Raw genomic sequence first — 19,387 nt, forward strand, 5'->3', positions numbered from 1 at the left:
GAGTGAGATCAGGTATCACGGAGGAATACGTATTTGCTGTCAACGTCTCAAACGCCTCGTGTTTTTTTGTGTTGAAATTGTTCATTTAAATTCTATTTGAAGTACTGTGAGCTCACTAAATAATACTCCACTTCCTATATGACAGTGACAATGACCAGGTTTTGCTGTAGGAAACCGAGATAAGATCAAAATATAAAATAGGGGGTGCGTAATGGCACCATGTAATAAAAAAGATGTGTATAAGAGAGTGGTACCCTTTAAGGACATGCGCAACGTACCTTATCAACTGTTAACCTAATTTAAGATTTTAGTGCCATCAGATGTTCATAGACAAAAACTCAGCATGCATTACCAGTGTTTTTTGGAAGATATCAAATTATAATTTTTTTTTTGCATTATTCAAAGAAAAATATAGAAAAATTACAAAACATAAATTCCAGATTTAGATTTTTTTCCCATCAAATATGTTTTAGAAGAGTATAAACTAAATTAAAGTATTGCACACAGGTCCTTCATTTAGTGGAACTCTTCAACTCCAGGGAAAAAAACAAAAATGTTCTAACTACGTTGCGTATGACCTTAATATGATAAAAAAAATATAGTCACCAGTGTCAATGCCTTCCAAGGTGCACAATGGCACTTTGTAACAAAGATTCAGTGAAAGTTTCAGCGAATTTCATTCAGTGGTATAAGAGGAGTTGCAGATAGGAGAGTGTACAACAAAGCCTAGAAGGACAGACAAACGTACAGACAGACAGATATCCCGATAACTATATACACCCGCTCACAGGTTAAGGGGGTTATGATAAACAATTCAGTGAGAATATAATGATATACAAATAATTTGTATGAAAAACCTTTAATTTAATATAACAGTAAATTAGTTTGTTTACAGGGTCGACCATAAAATATGAAACATCTTTCGACATGGGTCTCTTTATACCATTGCTTGAACTCTTTTATGTAAGAAAAATAAAAATTTACAACAAATATCATCTGAAAACATCATAAAAAGAACAATTATCTAGACTGTAACAGTATTTCCTTAAGACCTTTTGATTTAACTCTATTAAGTTTAAGTTATGCTTTAGACACTAAGCGTCAACGTCAAATGTCTCTCTTTTCATTCTCTCTCTCTCTCTCTCTCTCTCTCTCTCTCTCTCTCTCTCTCTCTCTCTCTCTCTCTCTCTCTCTCTCCTTAAAATTGCACTTAAGCGTAGTACATGTAATAGGCCTTTATTCTAAAGGACAATAAAAATATTAATAGTTTTTTCAAACATTTGTCATCGTAGTGCAGCAAAACATAAAAATAATAAAAATATAGAATATACAGATGCGTCGATTGCTTGTATTGAGAACTACCTTTAAATCATTAAAATCATTTGCCATGCTAGCTGTCGATAGTTTTTACAAGCATCAATGATTATTTAAAACATCCAGCATTGAAAAGCACGAAAAAAAGCTACATTGAATTCTAACAGCCACAACTAAAAATATCAAGCTATATGAACCTCCATTGGCAAAAGATATTTAAATGAAATATATAGAGATAACAAACAATATTACAGCTCAAAAGTCCAATTACGGTATAAATTTGTAGTAGAGTAAAAACGTATCTCTTAAAGATCAGAAGTGGAACCTATGGAGAATTGAATTACACAAATACAAATGAATTGCACATTTGAAGAAGATCAGTTTGAAATGATTACACTACAAAAGTTCATAGCAATGCTCCAATTCTTTATGTATTATACAGGGATTAGTACGTGTAGTAAATATAAGCAGTTAAAATATGCAAATAACGAGATTTTTATAGTGCCTGGCTTTCTTGATTTTTCAGTTAGGATCAATGATTGATAATTTTTAAAAAAATCAAACTTTCAAGTAAAACCTGTTACTAAAAAAATTAGCTGAAATGCCCCAATATGTATTATACCGATTGTATTTATTTTTAAAATTTTTGTCTCCATGAACTTTATTATATTTGTGAATCAATTGAAAAAGGGATGAAAATATTGCATTCTTTACTTTAAATTTCCTATTTTTAATCATTGACGTTTGGTCTTTTTACAGTGGCGCTATCAACCTATATAAAAATTGGGAGTCATTGGATTTGTTCGAAAGAAAAAAAATAGTTTCGATATTTCCAGGAATATTAGTCGCGACTGATTGACATACACAATCAACCTCTTCCCGACTTCAAAATGTAACTCTGATCTAACTGCATCAGTTACGACTTTTTTTTTCAACATAATCAATTCGAATTTTTTGAATTTTTCAAAAGTACCTTTAGATTGATTTCAATTGGCGATGTTTCAGTTTCCCGAATTTTTATACGAGTTGTGGAATAATTACTATTTGTCATCGACACCTTTCCGTTTAAAACGAAATATTTGTTAAAAATGCCAAAAACATTCAATCCATGTTCATGAACTAGATATATCTATATATTCATCTTTGAATAGCATTATTAAGTTACGAAGCAAAATTTGTTTAATATTTACGCTCTAATATTTGCATCTAAATTTTAAGGAGTTATCTTTACCTTTTGTTGACATTGGCTCCTTTGTTTTCTTCAAGAATTGTTAGAGTTGCAGTACCGCTTCTTCATTAATGACAATAATGAACAATACACAGAAATCTCACAGACATAACAGAGATATTTAACCACTGGGTTTTAGTCTAGCTCCAAAAAGTTCAGTGCTATTTTATGAATATTGTTAAAAGTTCGCTTTGGTCCAATCTTTATTTAAAACCCAGAGCAAGACAATACAGCTATCTGATAAAAACTACATATGCCGTTCTTTACCAATGATTTTGTTGAATGCTGCCGTTATTTAGCCCTTTATTCAGAAAACAAGTTCTGAAATTTAAATCCTACGACTTGAATTTTAAATTCTATTTGGGGTTTCGGCGGTTCACATTTAAAGTAAAGAGTTTTTAATTATGACGCTTCACGCCGGCAGATTTCATTACATGTAATAATACGAAGGCGTGGAGAGTCATTTCTTTAAGTTAAAGGCATTTCTTCTATACTCGAACTCACTTACAATGAACTTTTTCATTTTTTTCGAAAATTCTTCATCGAAATTTGTTAAAAATGCCAAAACCTTTGGAGGTTGACAAATGCCACTTACTATGCTAGCATTAACAAGATGAGTTATAGGTTTACATATATATTTAGATGCGAGTTTCAAAAGACGCGGCCCAATAAAGTCAATGCCAGCTGATTTATTGACATTTAGAGAATTTAACATGTTAAAAACTTCACTTTCCTCAATTTGATGAATAGTAAAGAAGGTTTCCTCAACAAGCTTAGACCTAACAAAATTGCATAATATATTAGGATCATAATCATGTTTTGGCATTTCCAAAAGAAGCTTGTTAGAGATATCCGTAAAGTGGGTATTAAAAGTATTTGCAATATCCTGTAGATTATCAACAATTTCCCCATCAATAATTATCGTCCTATTTCTATTCTACCAACTGTATCTAAATTGATAGAAAAACATGTAGCTAAGCTAATACAAAATTTTACTAATGAATTCGATCTTCTAACACAATCCCAGTTGATTTAGGGCACTCCATTCTTGTCAAACTTCCCTTACAAGACTAACAGAAAGTTGGCTTAATGCAATGGATCGTGGTGAACTAATTGGAATTACATTTATAGATTTTAGTAAAGCATTTGATCTGGTGAATCATGACATTCTTCTAGAGAAATTAACCCATTACAAATTTGACCAAACAGCTATAAAATGGTTTAAATCATATCTTTACAATAAAGTGTGTTAAATTTGGAACATATGTTTCCAATACTCTACCCGTCACAGCAGGAGTACCACAAGGGTCAATTTTAGGTCCACTTTTATTTTTATTGTACATAAACGACATTCCTTTACATGTAAACAATTCAAATATTGATATGTTTGCTGATGATGTTACTTTGTATTCTAATAATCATAATGCAAGATGTTTAGAAAATACACTAAATTCAGATCTTTCTTAAATTGAGAAATGGTGTGCTCAAAATCAAATGGTATTAAATGTAGATAAAACGAAATGTATATTAATGGGAACACAACAAAGAAAATCAAAACTAGAAAATCCAAATTTACAATTTAATGCCTCAGACAAAACAATTGAAATGGTTGAAACTGAAAAAATTCTTGGTGTACATATTGATGATAAGTTACAGTATGCGAATCATATTGATTCGGTTTGTAAAACTTTAAATTATAAGTTATTTTCTCTTCGTAGGATTAAAAAATTTCTCCCTCTTCATGCCAGGAAAGTATATTACAATGCTTATATTTTACCATCTATTAACTATTGTTTGACTGTTTGGGGTAATGCCCCTAAGAAGGACATGGACAGACTATTTAAATTACAAAAAAGGGCAGCAAGGATTATTCTTGATGCAAGTCCTGATTCTTCTTCTAAACCACTTTTTAAGAAACTTGGATGGTTAACTATTTATGAGCTAGTTGATCTGTACAAATACATATTATTATACAAAATTTTCAGCGGAATGACTAAAATATCTTCATAATTTATTTGAATTTCATTCTTCAACTTCCTATAACCAGCGATCTGAAACTAATTACGATCTTAAATTACCAAAATTTCATACAAACTTATTCAAGACCTCTTTTCAGTACTCAGGTGTACATCTATGGAATAAACTTCCACAATACATTAGACTCTCTCAATCTTTACAAGCATTTAAACGTAATGTAGAAAATTGCATTATAAGCTGTCGCTCAACTATTTGAGCATATGTTTTACTTTATGATCGTCATATTTCTGTATTGTCATATTTCTGTATTGTCATATTTCTGTACATGGACACTGTATTCATAATTTGTGATTGTATTTCCTATTATATATGATGAATTGTATCTTGTATCTTTTTGTGATTGATGTATAGAGGGCCCTGGGGAAGAATAGTGCATGCACTAACCAGGTTACCTTCTTTAAATAAAGTTTTATTATTATTATTATATTATTAAGTCTCCACATGAAAGACATGCACACATCTAGAAATCAATTATGTCTTTGAAGTAGGTTTTCCTGTTACCCCCATCCCTAATTTTTTATTCTTTATTAAAAATGTTTTCTTCTTGTTTGAATGGAAAATTATTTACTTCAAGAACTTTATAAGATAGGGCTTTGGAAAAGACGTTGAAATAAAAAAAAGCCACTTGCTCCATCATATAAATTTACACTTTGTTTTATCAAAGTATGACAACAACACAGATTGTCTGATGCCTCGGGAAATTTGACATTTAAAGTAGAGAAGAGGGGTCAGTACCCACGTCTGATTTGGACAGCAAGGTGAGTCTATGTAGAGAAGAGTGGTTTGTATCCACGTCTGATTTGGGCATAAGGTGAGTCTATGTAGAGAAGAGTAAGTCAGTATCCACGTCTGATTTGGACAGTATGGTGAGTCTATGTAGAGAAGAGTGGGTCAGTATCCACGTCTGATTTGGACAGCAAGGTGAGTCTATATAGAGAAGAGTGGGTCAGTATCCACGTCTGACTTTGACAGTAAGGTGAGTCTATGTAGAGAAGAGTGGGTCAGTATCCATGTCTGATCTGGACAGCAAGGTGAGTCTGTGTAGAGAAGAGTGGGTCAGTATCCACGTCTGATTTGGACAGCAAGGTGAGTCTATGTAGAGAAGAGTGGGTCAGTATCCACGTCTGATTTGGACAGTAAGGTGAGTCTGTGTAGAGAAGAGTGGGTCAGTATCCACGTCTGATCTGGACAGCAAGGTCAGTTTATGTAGAAAAGAGTTGGTCATTAGTCACGCCTGATTTGGACAGCAAGGTGAGTCTATGTAGAGAATAGCGGGTCAGTATCCACGTCTGATTTGTACAGCAAGGTTTTTCTGTGTAGAGAAGAGTGGGTCAGTATCCACGTCTGATCTGGACAGCAAGGTAAGTCTATGTAGGGATGAGTGGGTCAGTATTCACGTCTGATTTGGACAATAAGGTGAGTCTATGTAGAGAAGAGTGGGTCAGTAGCCACGTCTGATTTGGACAGTAAGGTGAGTCTATGTAGAGAATAGCGGGTCAGTAGTCACGTCTGATTTGGACAATAAGGTGAGCCTATGTAGAGAAGAGTGGGTCAGTATACACGTCTGATTTGGACAGTAAGGTGAGTCTATGTAGAGAAGAGTGAGTCAGTATCCACTTCTGATTTGGACAGCAAGGTGGGTCTATGTAGAGAAGAGTGGGTCATTAGTCATGCCTGATTTGGACAGCAAGGTGAGTCTATGTAGAGAAGAGTGAGTCAGTAGCCACGTCTGATTTGCACAGCAAGATTAGTCTGTGTAGAGAAGAGTGGGTCAGTACCCACGTCTGATCTGGACAGTAAGGTGAGTCTTTGTGAAGAAGAGTGGTTCAGAAGCCACGTCTGATCTGGACAGCAAGGTTAATCTATGTAGAGAAGAGTGGGTCAGTATCCACGTCTGATTTGGACAGCAAGGTGAGTCTATATAGAGAAGAGTGGGTCAGTATCCACGTCTGATTTGGACAGCAAGGTGAGTGAACACTGAAGACTGCTGTTTAAAATATTATCTATTGGGAATTTGAAATCAAACATTGTTAAGGATATGGAAATAACGAACAGTATTCAATCTCAACGTCCATTAAACAAATATACAAATAAGAGCAGAGCAAACACGGACCTCCGAAACATCAGAGGTGGGATCAGGTGCCATGGAGGAGTGAGCATCCCCTGCTGACCGGTCACACCCGCCGTGTGCTCATTGTCATAATCAGGAAATAACGGAAAAAAAATCCGTAGTCAATTCAGTGTATAAATAATGGACTAACAATTGGTATGAAAAACGTCAGTCAGCATTTCATTCAATGATAAATTGTATTTGCTGACAAGGTCATTGTATCGACCATAGAATTTACGAAATGATGATTTTAAACGAGACTGTTGATATTCTTGTTTCATCAACTTGCTTGTCAATAATTTACCTCGTTTAAGAAATTGTTCATAAGTAGAGCATGCTCTTGCGTATCGAATCAACTGAGATATAAATACTCCGTATGCAGGTGATGAAGGTATATTGCTGCATAAGTAAGGGAAGTTCACGATAGAAAAGTTAAAGTCATCACGTTTATCATATAGCTTGGTTGTTAGATTACCATTTGTGTCTTTTTCAAGTAAAATATCCGAGTATGAAGCAGAAGTGCTGGACTCTGTGGTATCTTTTATCTCAAGCTCACCAGGATATATCGTGTCGACGTAGGAATGGAAATTATTATTATTAATTGACAATACGTCGTCGATATATCTAAATGTCGAGTTGAAGGCCACAGCAAGTGGTTTTTTCTTTTCACGCAAAAGATTTTGCATAAATTCTGCTTCATATGAATATAAAAATAAGTCTGCTAATAACGGAGCGCAATTTGTACCCATGGGAATTCCAATAGATTGTTGGAATACCTGGTCTCCAAAAACCACATAGATATTGTCAATCAGAAACTCAAGCATCTTCTTGATGTCAACTTCAGAGTACTTATGTGTACAATCAGAATCTGTTTTAACAAAATAATTTTTCAAATGACCAATGACGAGGTAAGTAAATTTACGAGTTCCATTTTTGTTCAAGAAGCAGCTGTCAATGATATCAAAAAGCATGGATTTTAATTTGTCGTGCGGAATTGTTGTGTATAAAGTTGAAAAGTCGTAAGTTTTTATGCTGTTGATTTTTGTAAAGTCTTGTGATTTCCAATTGTCCAAAAGTTCTTTAGAATTTTTAAGTATCCACATCTGATTTACACCACTTCTTGAATATATAGTTGTACAGTACTCTTGAAGTTTTTCCTTCACTACTGTCAATATTTAAGTGAGAAGTAACGAAAGAGGCTTGGTTGAACATTTACTGGAACCTGCAATGTATCTTTGTTTGTAAGGATTCTTATGAAGTTTCGGAATCCAATATATATATAAGGTAGTTCAAATTCATTTTGGCTCTGTGGAATATTAAAAGTATTCAAAACTGACAGGTGATTTTGAAGAATTTCTTCCTTAGAAAGAGTAGTATATGTATAAGTAGGATTACCACTCGTGGAATTAAGTCCAAGTTCTTCTAAAATGCAATTTATATAATGAGCCTTACAAACGAAGACAATGTTGTTACCTGCTTTGTCGGCAGGAACCAGTACGTACTGATCGTGTAATCTATCTAATTCTTTTTTCACTCTGTCTTAGGTCAGACTTGTTTAAAACTCACCATAGTTTGGATGAGTATAACAATGAAATAAATATATTTCTGTTGACTTATTTAACATTAAGATGTGCTTATTGTCAACACCAAGAAAGCTGTCTAAATTCAGCTGAGTTTAACAATGATATAAATATATTTCTGTTGACTTATTTAACATTAGGATGTGTTTATTGTCGACACCAGAAAGCTGTCTTCGTCTGGATTGGATTGGAAACCTCTGTTGCTGAAAGAAAGAATGCAATGACTTATGCCCATGTAAGTAGAACTGTATTATTAATAGTGATAAAAGAAAGAATGCAATGACTTATGCCCATGTAAGTAGAACTGTATTATTAATAGTGATAAAAGAAAGAATGCAATGACTTATGCCCATGTAAGTAGAACTGTATTATTAATAGTGATAAAAGAAAGAATGCAATGACTTATGCCCATGTAAGTAGAACTGTATTATTAATAGTGATAAAAGAAAGAATGCAATGACTTATGCCCATGTAAGCAGAACTGTATTATCAGTAGATATAAATGATACATCTTGATTTACACTGGAACACACAAAATTTTATTAATTTTACAGTGTATTTTTATCAAATTTGTACATTTTCACTTAAAGCAAAACTAGATCTTACATGTTGTTATGTTTATGGTCATAACCTTGAAAGTTCATTCATCAGATCTTGAGGATTAATAAAGTTACACCATGTCTGAATTTTCAGAAATATCTACAGAAAACAGACCATCCACTTCTGAGCGTCACATGCTTGTCTGAGGGAAAACATGACAGACAGATCAGGGTGGCTCTCAGCGCCTAGTTACCCGAGGACAAAGGCCAAGGCTTATCTACTCCATTGATTAATATTTGACACCGAGAGATGACAGTTTCTGATTTGAAAGAAACTTTTAATATGTTGTTTTGATATAAGATATAATCGTAGTTCAAATGTTTTGATGTAGGTTTTAGCAATACATAGTTTTCTATCCAATGAGATGGATTTCTTATCCAAAGATATAGCTATAATTGAGATTTAGCAATATATATATTATTATTAAGTATGGATTTATGTTCGGGGGAAAATTACCACCGATTGTTGGAAAAAGCCATCTTTGTTTCTCTTTATCACTTATCTTTTTTTCACTTTATATGCTTAATTTATATATTTTTCAAATATACATTTACATACAATTATCAATGTTACTTATATAAAGGGTATATTATATGGGTTTTGGGGTTTATGAATATTTTTGGAATTCTTTTCCATTCCTTTCTTTTTTTCTAGTTTCATAGTGCTATTTTCTTGTGCAATAATGCAGCATATCGCAGATCATCCTTATATAGAAATAAAAGTTATAGCATTCGATGTATTTATATTTATTGAAGCAGTGCACATGTTGTAAGTAGGACATTGATATACAAAGAGAGAGAGATCTGCTTAGAACTGTCATGTGACAGTGTAGGGAGAACTGTAGCGATATGTTTTAATATGTTTTTATCAGTCTGACCTTCCCGTTATGAAAATGTGCAATTTACGACGCAAAATTTTCTGCACATAATTGGTGATAGTTTCTCCATTTTCTAGCATTGGTCAATCAACTTATTCACTTAATTAAAGAAATACGAGCTGCATTTTTGAGAATTTAATTTTGCTGGTAAAATGTGTTATTATGATTAATCTATGTTATTTAAACCCCTATGACCAAAAAAGCCCAAAATAAAGTTTGGGTGCCATATAGTAATCACTCTGTCCAGAGTCTATCTGTCTAGCTGTCTGTCACTCTTACGTCCACAAATTTTCTGTTTTTTCTAATAACCTTTCTTATAGTTGCCCAATCAAGTTCAAATTTGGTATGGTAGTTCAGTAGTCAGAAATACATATTTTGATGCTTAGTTTGGTTCTCTATGTCTTCTGGATTGGAGCTGGGGTGGTGGGGTAGATTTCTAAACTTTACATAAGAATGAATGGGCAACTTTTTTTATGGTTGTCCAATCAATTACAAATTTGGTATGGTAGTTCAGTTTGCAAAAATACATATTTTAATGCTAAGTTTGGTTCTCTATGTCCCATGGTTTAGAGCTGGGGTGGTGGGGTAGGTTTCTTAACTTTATATAAGAATGCATTGGCAAAGAGAGATAACTGCTGAAGATGTTGGCAGTGTAAACTGAATGCTGCTAGGAGTCCCTTGGGATAAATTAGCTTTCCTCCTGAAGAAAATCCAGAGCATTATCTTTATCTGTCACATTGAGATTAATTACCACCTCTGGCTGCAAATGAAGTTTGTTTTGAAATAAAGTCATTTTGGAATGCTATGAACACTCTGAAATGTGAATTTTAATATGAATTTTTATTATTTATTTTTGTTTGATAGTTATGATTCCATTGAATTCTAAACACATGAAATAGATTAAAGAAAATGTTTTGATTTACTTTTTTCACTTAAAAAATATATATATATTAATTCAAGTATATTATTAATTTTTAATGTAGTTGTATAAAAACCCCATTCTATCATTAATACTGAAAAGTTCTTATTGTAAAGGACAAGTGCACTTAGGCCGCAATACTAATTGGGCCCTTTTAATGTGCCATTTTACTTCAAAATATATTACCAAATGATTCTCTATTGGTAATAATTAGAAACTATTGGATATTTCTAATTTTAAAAAAAATATAATGCGCCACTTAAATTAGCATGGATTTGAAACAATTGAATATTTTGAAAGGCCTATGGATACCCCATAAATCCTATAAAAGTCGTACCGAACCTTCTTTTAGTTTCGTTTATGTAAATCAAGGAATAGATATTTAAATCGATACTTGAACAATCTGATGGTGGATCATAGTCGGGCGCGTTTGCAAAATGATATTTCTTGTGCCAAACCTGTTTTTTAAAAATATGGAATGATATTGTGTAGTTGCCTGTATCTAAATGATTAAACTGAGAAATTGGTACTCTTGCATTTGAAAAATAACATTAATAGTTTCATTGAATTTGAAATTGAAAAAGAGTGGTATAGGTGGCTTTCAATACCTGTTTCATTGTCTTGCATACCCTTACCCTCCCGTGTTCTCAAAAACAAATACATATAATTATTATGTAAACATCTCTAAGCGACAGGGCTTTGACTTACTGAAACAAAACCTGCCTATATATGTTTTGCAGTGAGCACCTTTGAGGAACGTTTACCTGGGTAGAACTCACGTGACTATCAGTATTCTAAATAATTTATTCCACACGTGGGTTCAACATAGGTCATACAGGTAAATAGCTCTCACTAGCCATAGGAAAAACATTGTACTTTTTGTACCTAATCGTGTGCAAATTTCATACTTTCACACAAGTTTTATAAATGTAATATGCGTCTTTTGTCATTTGCACAAGTTTGCACAACGTTAGGCTCATAGTTAACAAAGGCTTTGAAATGAATGACCGTTCTCGATTTACTATAGAAAATCGCCAATGTCGACTGACCCCTACATCATTGTATAGTTTTGTTCTTTGTATATCCATGGATTTCAGAGGTAAAAATTACTGAATCGTATGGTTTAAATATCAATTAATAATTTTAAATGAAAATTTTTGCTGAATTTTATTATTTATTTTTTCAAATTTTACCGGGACCCATAAGTGCACCCGTTCTTTACAAGAAAATGATGAGAGAGGTACAATAAATCCCTTGGGATTAATTATCTAGCCTGCTGCAGAAAATTTAGTAGCTTTTCTTTATCTGTCACTTTAAGATTAATGTAAACCTTTGTCTGCAACTGCTTTTTGTTTGAAGTTAAGGTCAAGCCTTCATAAATAATTGCATTCATTGAAGGCTTTGCGGGTGCCCTATAGTAATCACTCTGTCCATCAGTCTGTCTGTCTAGCAGTGTGTCCGTCTGTCACTCTTCCGTCCACAAATATTCTGTTTTTTTCTTATAATTTTTTTTTATAGTTGCCCAATCAAGTTCGATTTGGTATGGTAGTTCAGTAGGCAGAAATACATATTTTGATGCTAAGTTTGGTTCTCTATGTCTTCTGGTTTGGAGCTGGGATGGTGGGGTAGATTCCTTAACTTTGCATAAGAATGAACGGGCAACTTTTTTTATGGTTGTCCAATCAATTACAAATTTGGTATGGTAGTTCAGTTTGCAAAAATACATATTTTAATGCTAAGTTTGGTTCTCTATGTGCCATATGGTTAAGAGCTGGGGTGGTGGGGTAGATTCCTTAACTTTATAAAAGAATGCATAGGCAAAGAGGGATAATTGCTGAAGATGTTCCCATTGTAAACTGAATGCTGCTAGGAGTCCCTTGGGATTAACTAGCTTTCCTCCTGAAGAAAATCCAGAGCATTCTCTTTATCTGTCACATTGAGATTAATTACCACCTCTGTCTGCAAATGAAGTTTGTTTTGAAGTTAAGTCAATTTGGAATGCTATGTTACAACGCGAAATGTAATAACAACGCAAAATGTAATAAACCTGGATTATAACATTTTGCTTTATTACATTTTGTGTTGAAATCAACGCAGAATGTTACATAACGCAAAATGTAACAACACACTTTTGAGGATTATTACATTTCGCGTTATTACATTTTGCGTCGAGATCAATGCAAAATGTAATAATGCATAATGTTATAATACAATTTTTGGATTATTACATTGTGCGTTGTTACATTTCGCGTCGAGTTTAAGCAAAAAGCAGGAATGCAAAATGTAATAACGCAATTTCTTTCGTCAGGCAGATTGAGTACAATTTTCAATAGTGTAGTGGCCGATGAAAAGAAAATAAAACAAAAGGAAAAATAGTGTAGCGTAGATATATTATTTTTCTTTTATTGTTTTACAGTTCCGACCGAACACAACCTAACACCAGAGCGAACCCGGAGCGGACCCTGGGTTCGCTTCACGGGTTCGCTCGGGGTCCGCTTCGGGTTCGCTTTCAGAAATTTTGGGACCGCTCCGGGTGCGCTTTGGGTGCGCTCCGGGTTCGCTCCGCGTTCGCTCGGGGTCAGCTCTGGGTCCGCTAGAGCGAACCCGGTGTTCGCTTCCTGGGACCGCTTTACGCACTGATGCGTGAAGCGGTCCCCGCTTTAATCTCACCGCCAGTAAGCCCCGCCTCTTGTATATTCCAATACAGAAATGGTATTGTGGATCGATCATTGTTGTTTATGTGACGATGCGGACATGTACACTGTACATGTAAACAGTAACATTATGGAGAACATTGATAAATTTTCTAAAATTAAATTGTTTATTCGACGTAGATTTACATGTTCATGAATAATTGATTTCCTTGATTTCTCTATCCCGAGAAATTCAAACTAATTTAACAGCGAGTTATAAGGCTTTTGTTTTTCTTAAGTTATAAGGAGAAAACAAAAAGGAAGAGGAAGCAGAAAAGAGTGTTGAATTGATTTTCAGTGTATCGAATGGTGTACAAGTGAAACTGACGAAAGAAATCTAAACTAAATACCTTTTAAATTCATGCTTTATATACATAGTTTAAAAATACATTTGTTATTCCTTACGTTTTGCTACATCGTAGTTTGAATGTTTACTAAACACCTGAATTATGATATAGCATCTATAAATTGCATGTAACCTTTTGTACATCTGATATATTTAAATTTCATTTATAGTACTTACACATTAAAAGTTTGTTATAACTATTTACCAGACATTTTCTAAAAAAAAATACACTGTATATTAGTGCTTTTTCAATTTTCACGGTCAAAATTTTGGAGCGAGAATGATTTTTATCAGAATAAAGAAAAAAGGCAAATAATAATTGTTCTCCCGACCTGATAAGAATATATTAATATATGCCCTCTATTTCACACACACATTGTCTTTAAAAAATCTAATTATTTAATTATTTTATTTTTGATTTCACAATGTACGTGTTACATTGAATTATTCAAAATTTACATCAAAATTATTGATCTTCTTAATCTTCTTGGGCATGACAGAAAATATGTGTATATAAAAATCTTCCTTCTCGATGCACAGATTGAAGTCATTCCGCCCTAATGGTATTAACAAACTGAATGACTTCACCAGAATGAACGTGAATTAGACCCAATTCCTGATGATACTTAACAAGATTATTCTTTCAATTTAGTGTAACTCTACAGTTAGTTTGTGTTACCATCTTTCGAACAACCCACATAACTATGCATTGCTAACACCTTTATTAATTATTTTTTTCCCTATAATTACATGAATTAGTCCTAAAACATTTCAAAAATTATAATATATCATAATTCATATGTTTGAATATCTCTTCTATATTATATTTCTCTGATTATTCTTTGTCAAGTATAGTTACGCATTTTTAGAGAATGAAACAATGTACGATTTACTAAATGTCGTGATTAATTAGCGTAATTAATTCGTTCAATTATTGAAATTGCACTTCACCCGAGTATACCCCGATAAACCAGACGTACTTTATAGCGGTTCGGATTTCTTTATTTATTTAACAGTGTTCATATAAATTTCCAATGCAACTTGAAATGATGAAATTTTACAATAATTGTCGAAGACCAATTAACTATATTTCTTTTCTCCGCTTTTTGTCAGTAAAAATTGTAATATCAATTGATTTCCATTTTTATGCATTGACTGATGTATTTATTTAATTAATTGTTTTAATAAAAAAAAGAAATGAAATATTATATAGATATAAAATACAACCCGGAGAATTAAAATAAATAAAATTAAATAATATATTAATTATCACAATAGATAAACAAAGCACATTCACACGTTTTACTTGTATGTACAGTGTTTGGATTTATGTCGAATTAAATCAACACGTTCGATCTTATATCCCAATCGACAGATCAATATGCTATTTTGATTGGTTAATGCGCTGATTGGTTAATCGCTAATCCTGATTGACAGCTCTGTAAAGAAATACCGAACTTGCGTTCGCTCTCTGGGACCGCTACTGAATTTGGGGTTCGCTCTCTAGGTCCGCTTCGGGTTCGCTCGGGGTCCGCTACGGGTTCGCTTTGGGTGCGCTCCGGGTTCGCTCGGGGTCAGCCCTAGCGGACCCCGAGCGAACCCGGAGCGGACCCAGAAAGCGAACCCGGGGTCCGCTCCGGGTTCGCTTTCTGTTAGGTTGTGTCCGGTCGGTACTGTATTTTAGATTATTCATGTTATTCTGTAGTTTTAGTTTAAATGTAGCATTCTACTGCATTGGTCACTTAGATAGATTTATTGGAGGTTTGACCCAGACTGTGGACAGGTCATGGGGAGCTAGCAGTAATTGAGTAAGGAGGAGAAAGTTAGGCGATTATAATCAGTGGGAGGAGAGTGTTAGTGATTAATTACGTCTAGACTAAGATAAATGGATCAAGGGGAGTCAAGTGGAGTAAGAGGAGTCAATAGAGTATATAAACGGGATAATTAAATAATTAGAGAGATTTTGATGTGGGATTTTTATATAAAAGTAGCGATAGAATTAGATATAAGAGTGATTTTAAAGTGCCTTTCATTCATTAATATTTTGGATTTATTTTGTTTTAATTTCTTTTTTACTTTTACTTTGGATTTAATAAACATTTGCAATCAGTTATTGAGTTTTATTACGAGGAAAAACCTATGATTTTATACCCAAAAATTATTATATTGCCATTGGAATTTTTTACAATAAAAGGAATTAAGTTAGACCGCTCGGAAACGTTACAAATGGTGGCAAGCGTCGGGATTCTTTAGATTCTTTGGATAATTTGTGAATTTTATTGTGAATCAAAATGGATCTAAACGGACCTCAATTCGCAAATGTGTTGGATTATTGTGATTCTGAATATTTGATTTTCATTGGATTTATTTAATTCATATTACTGGATTATTACATGTGATTTGTGTATCATATACTTTTCATAGTTATGGATGTATACAGATTCGCAAACGTGTATGACTATGATGACAATGGAAATTTAGTGCATATTGGAAGGATTACAATTCACGATAAAAAGGAGTGTCCAAACTGTTATTGTATGTTTAAAGTGAGTGAGAACCGTTTTTCACTTGTCACGGGAAAAGGAGAAATCAGTGAGTTCTTAAAGTGTCCGTTTTGTAAGTGCAGGATTAAAGCATATACAAAACATCGTACCAGTGAAATGTAAGAGGAAAAAAATGGATGAAACTTCGTATTCATTAATGGATATGGAAATGACAAATTGTGACAGAACTCCGAAACAAAGGACACCGGGACTATTTTCAAATTCAGGAATTTCAAATGTCAGGCGAAGATTGGAGAATTCATTTGTGGACGAACATTCACCTCAAATTGTTCAAAAAGGGAGACTTCAGGAAGACAATTCTTCACATTCAAAATGGAATATGTTTACATTTTTTTGGATTTTAATGTTTTTCTGTGGATGTGTTTCTGTTCTTGGATTATATCGTTATTTTCCGGGTTACATGCTTCTTTGCTTGACCAAGGAATTTCTTATTTCTGTGGGAATTGTTGCGCTGTGTTTAGTGATCATAAGTTTGATTGCTAAAGTTTCTAAGGGAACAATCAAATCAGAAAATGGATGGAATATCTATCAAACAACACCAGGAAATTATGGCAATGACAAAGAACGCAATATTGGAACACCAATTCAGGAATTCACACATCAAGTCAATGTTAAGCGTACTTTCAGAGGAGATGGAAATGAAATCTGGACGGAATTCATAAGATATTTTGAGAATGTTGCTGTTCTCAATAACTGGAATTTTGATCGTAGAAGACGAATTTTATTTACTACCTTAAGAGGACAAGCTGAAACATATGCTTATGGATTATCAGATGAACAGAGAAATAGTTATGAGGAACTTGTCAAGGCAATGGATTATAGATTTGGACACAAGTCAATGAAGGAAAGTTATATTGCAGAAGCTAAACTTCGAAAGAGAAGGGAACATGAATCTTATAGAGATTTTGCCCAGAGTCTTTAGGATTTGTTTCGTCGTGCACACCCACAGAGCCGAGAGTATGTACAGGAATGCAGTATGAAAACATTTCTAGATAACTGCAGTGAATCTGAAAGTTTTAGACTAGTAGTAAGGAGAAGTTGACCTAAAACTCTACAGGAGGCTGTGACTTCTGCAATGCAGGAAGAGTGTATAAGAATAAGCGAGCAACAGAATAGAGAACCAAGGACTCAGAAACCCAGGATTTACCAGATTAGTGATCAGTCTTTTGAGAGAAATCAAAATGAAGTCATTAGACGAGATACAAGAAAAAGATGCTTCAATTGTAATTCTACTCAACATTTACAAAGAACCTGTCCAGCAATTAAAAGAAATCTGCAAACCAGACAGAGTAAAGAGAACAAACCCATCAATGATGTCATAAAGTTAGAGGAGAGATCGTTAAACAGCGGGAGACCGAGGCAATAGGCCGTGCTCCGGTCTGCGATATTGATAGGCCTAGTACGGGGGGAGTAAATCACCATAATTTACGAGTAGTTAATAACAGAGCTCATAAGGAACCATGTAAAGATGATTTCAAGGAAGTGAAGCTCAATGAAAGTAATTATTGTGATATTCTTAAGAAAACAACGTGTGAAATTCAGATTCCAGGGAAAAGTGGATTTTTGGTCAATGGACTAATTCAAGGAACACAAATAACTTGGAAAATGGATACTGGAGCAAAGAAAACTTTCATAACAGAGGAAACTTTCTATAATATACCTCCAGATAACAGACCTGTGCTAGAGCCAGTGAAGAGTAAATTCTTTTCTGCGGATGGAAATAAATTAATGCTTTTGGGAACAGCTAAAATGTTGCTGACATTTCAAGATATTAGTATAGAATTTAGGGTTTTTGTTGGGAGTGTTATACATGATTTGTTGGGAGAAGATTTCTTTCTGAGATTTAAATGTAATTGGAACCATCAATTAGGAACATTAAACATGGTTTTTGATTCTGAAAATAAAGAAGAATGGTATCCATGTTGGAAAATTTATACTTTGGATTCAATTACAATTCCTGGAAGACATGAAGCAGTAGTAAGATCAAGCATTACTAATATTAATGGAGAAAATGGAATTCCAATGCCGTTAACAACTTTTGTGAATTTGCATGGAATAGGAGTAGCAAGAACATTGGTTGATTCACATAGTCCAGATATTTATGTTCGATTATACAATCCAGGAAACAATTCTGTAACAGTGAAGAAGAGTACAGATGTAGCATTATTTATTACAGTGAACACTGTAAGTCAGCCGATTAGTGATGAAAAAATTATGATAGGTGAGATTTTCCAGTCTGAGAAAGAAGACATTCCAGAACATTTGAAGCCAGTTTATGAGAATGGAAGACAGAATTTAAGTTTTGAAGAATCAGAGAAATTTAAAAAGTTTCTCATTGAACGAAGGGATATGTTTGCTGATCCAAATGGAGTGTTACAGAGAACAACCATTGGAGAGCATAGGATTAATCTGAGTGATGAAACACCATTTAAGGAGGCGCCGAGACGAGTACCAATATTTAAACGAGAAATTCTTGATCAAGAGATAGAGAAATTACTTGAGCAAGGAATTGTGGAGAAATCCAGCAGTCCATGGTCGTCACAACTTGTTTTGGTTCAGAAGAAGGACAAGAGTTGGCGAGTTTGTGTGGATTATCGTCGATTGAATGCTAAGACGATAAAGGACGCATATCCGATACCAAGGATAGATGATAATTTGGATGCATTGGCTGGATCGGAATGGTTTTCATCTTTAGATTTGAACATGGCGTATCACCAAGTACCGATGTTGAATAGGGATAAAGAGAAAACTGCATTTGCTACACCACGAGGAGGTTTATTTCAGTATACTGTCATGCCATTTGGACTTTGTAATGCACCTGCGACATTTCAAAGAATCATTGAAAGAGCATTGAGTGGATTGCAGTGGAATATAGCTGTTTTATATCTCGATAATATAATTGTCTATGGGAAGAATTTTGATGAGCATTTGGGAAATTTACAGAGAGTATTTGATAGACTGGGGGAGACGAATTTGAAGTTGAAAGCAAAGAAATGTTCATTTTTCAAAAAGGAAGTGTCTTTTCTTGGATATGTTGTATCTGGAGTAGGAATCAAAACAGATCCTGCTAAAATTGATGCTGTTAAAAGAATATTAGTACCAAAGAATGTTTCAGAATT

The 19,387-nt window shown here is 33.8% G+C and overlaps 1 long non-coding RNA gene across 2 annotated transcripts; it reads left to right on the top strand.

Annotated features, from left to right (window-relative positions):
* Nucleotides 1-5,317: 5,317 nt before the first annotated feature.
* On the top strand, nt 5,318-9,491 carry LOC134249786 (uncharacterized). 2 transcript variants are annotated; one of them, XR_009988357.1, is made up of 3 exons: nt 5,318-5,337; nt 8,410-8,504; nt 8,963-9,491. It is a non-coding gene; the product is annotated as an uncharacterized LOC134249786 (long non-coding RNA). The 2 variants fall into 2 exon arrangements; XR_009988358.1 differs by lacking the exon at nt 5,318-5,337 and adding an exon at nt 6,504-6,545.
* Nucleotides 9,492-19,387: the final 9,896 nt, after the last annotated feature.

The sequence above is a fragment of the Saccostrea cucullata genome, unplaced genomic scaffold, assembly GCF_032062105.1.
Source record: "Saccostrea cucullata isolate Sc308-1 unplaced genomic scaffold, CSIRO_AGI_Scuc_v1 ctg4187, whole genome shotgun sequence".
Lineage (NCBI taxonomy): Eukaryota > Metazoa > Mollusca > Bivalvia > Ostreida > Ostreidae > Saccostrea > Saccostrea cuccullata.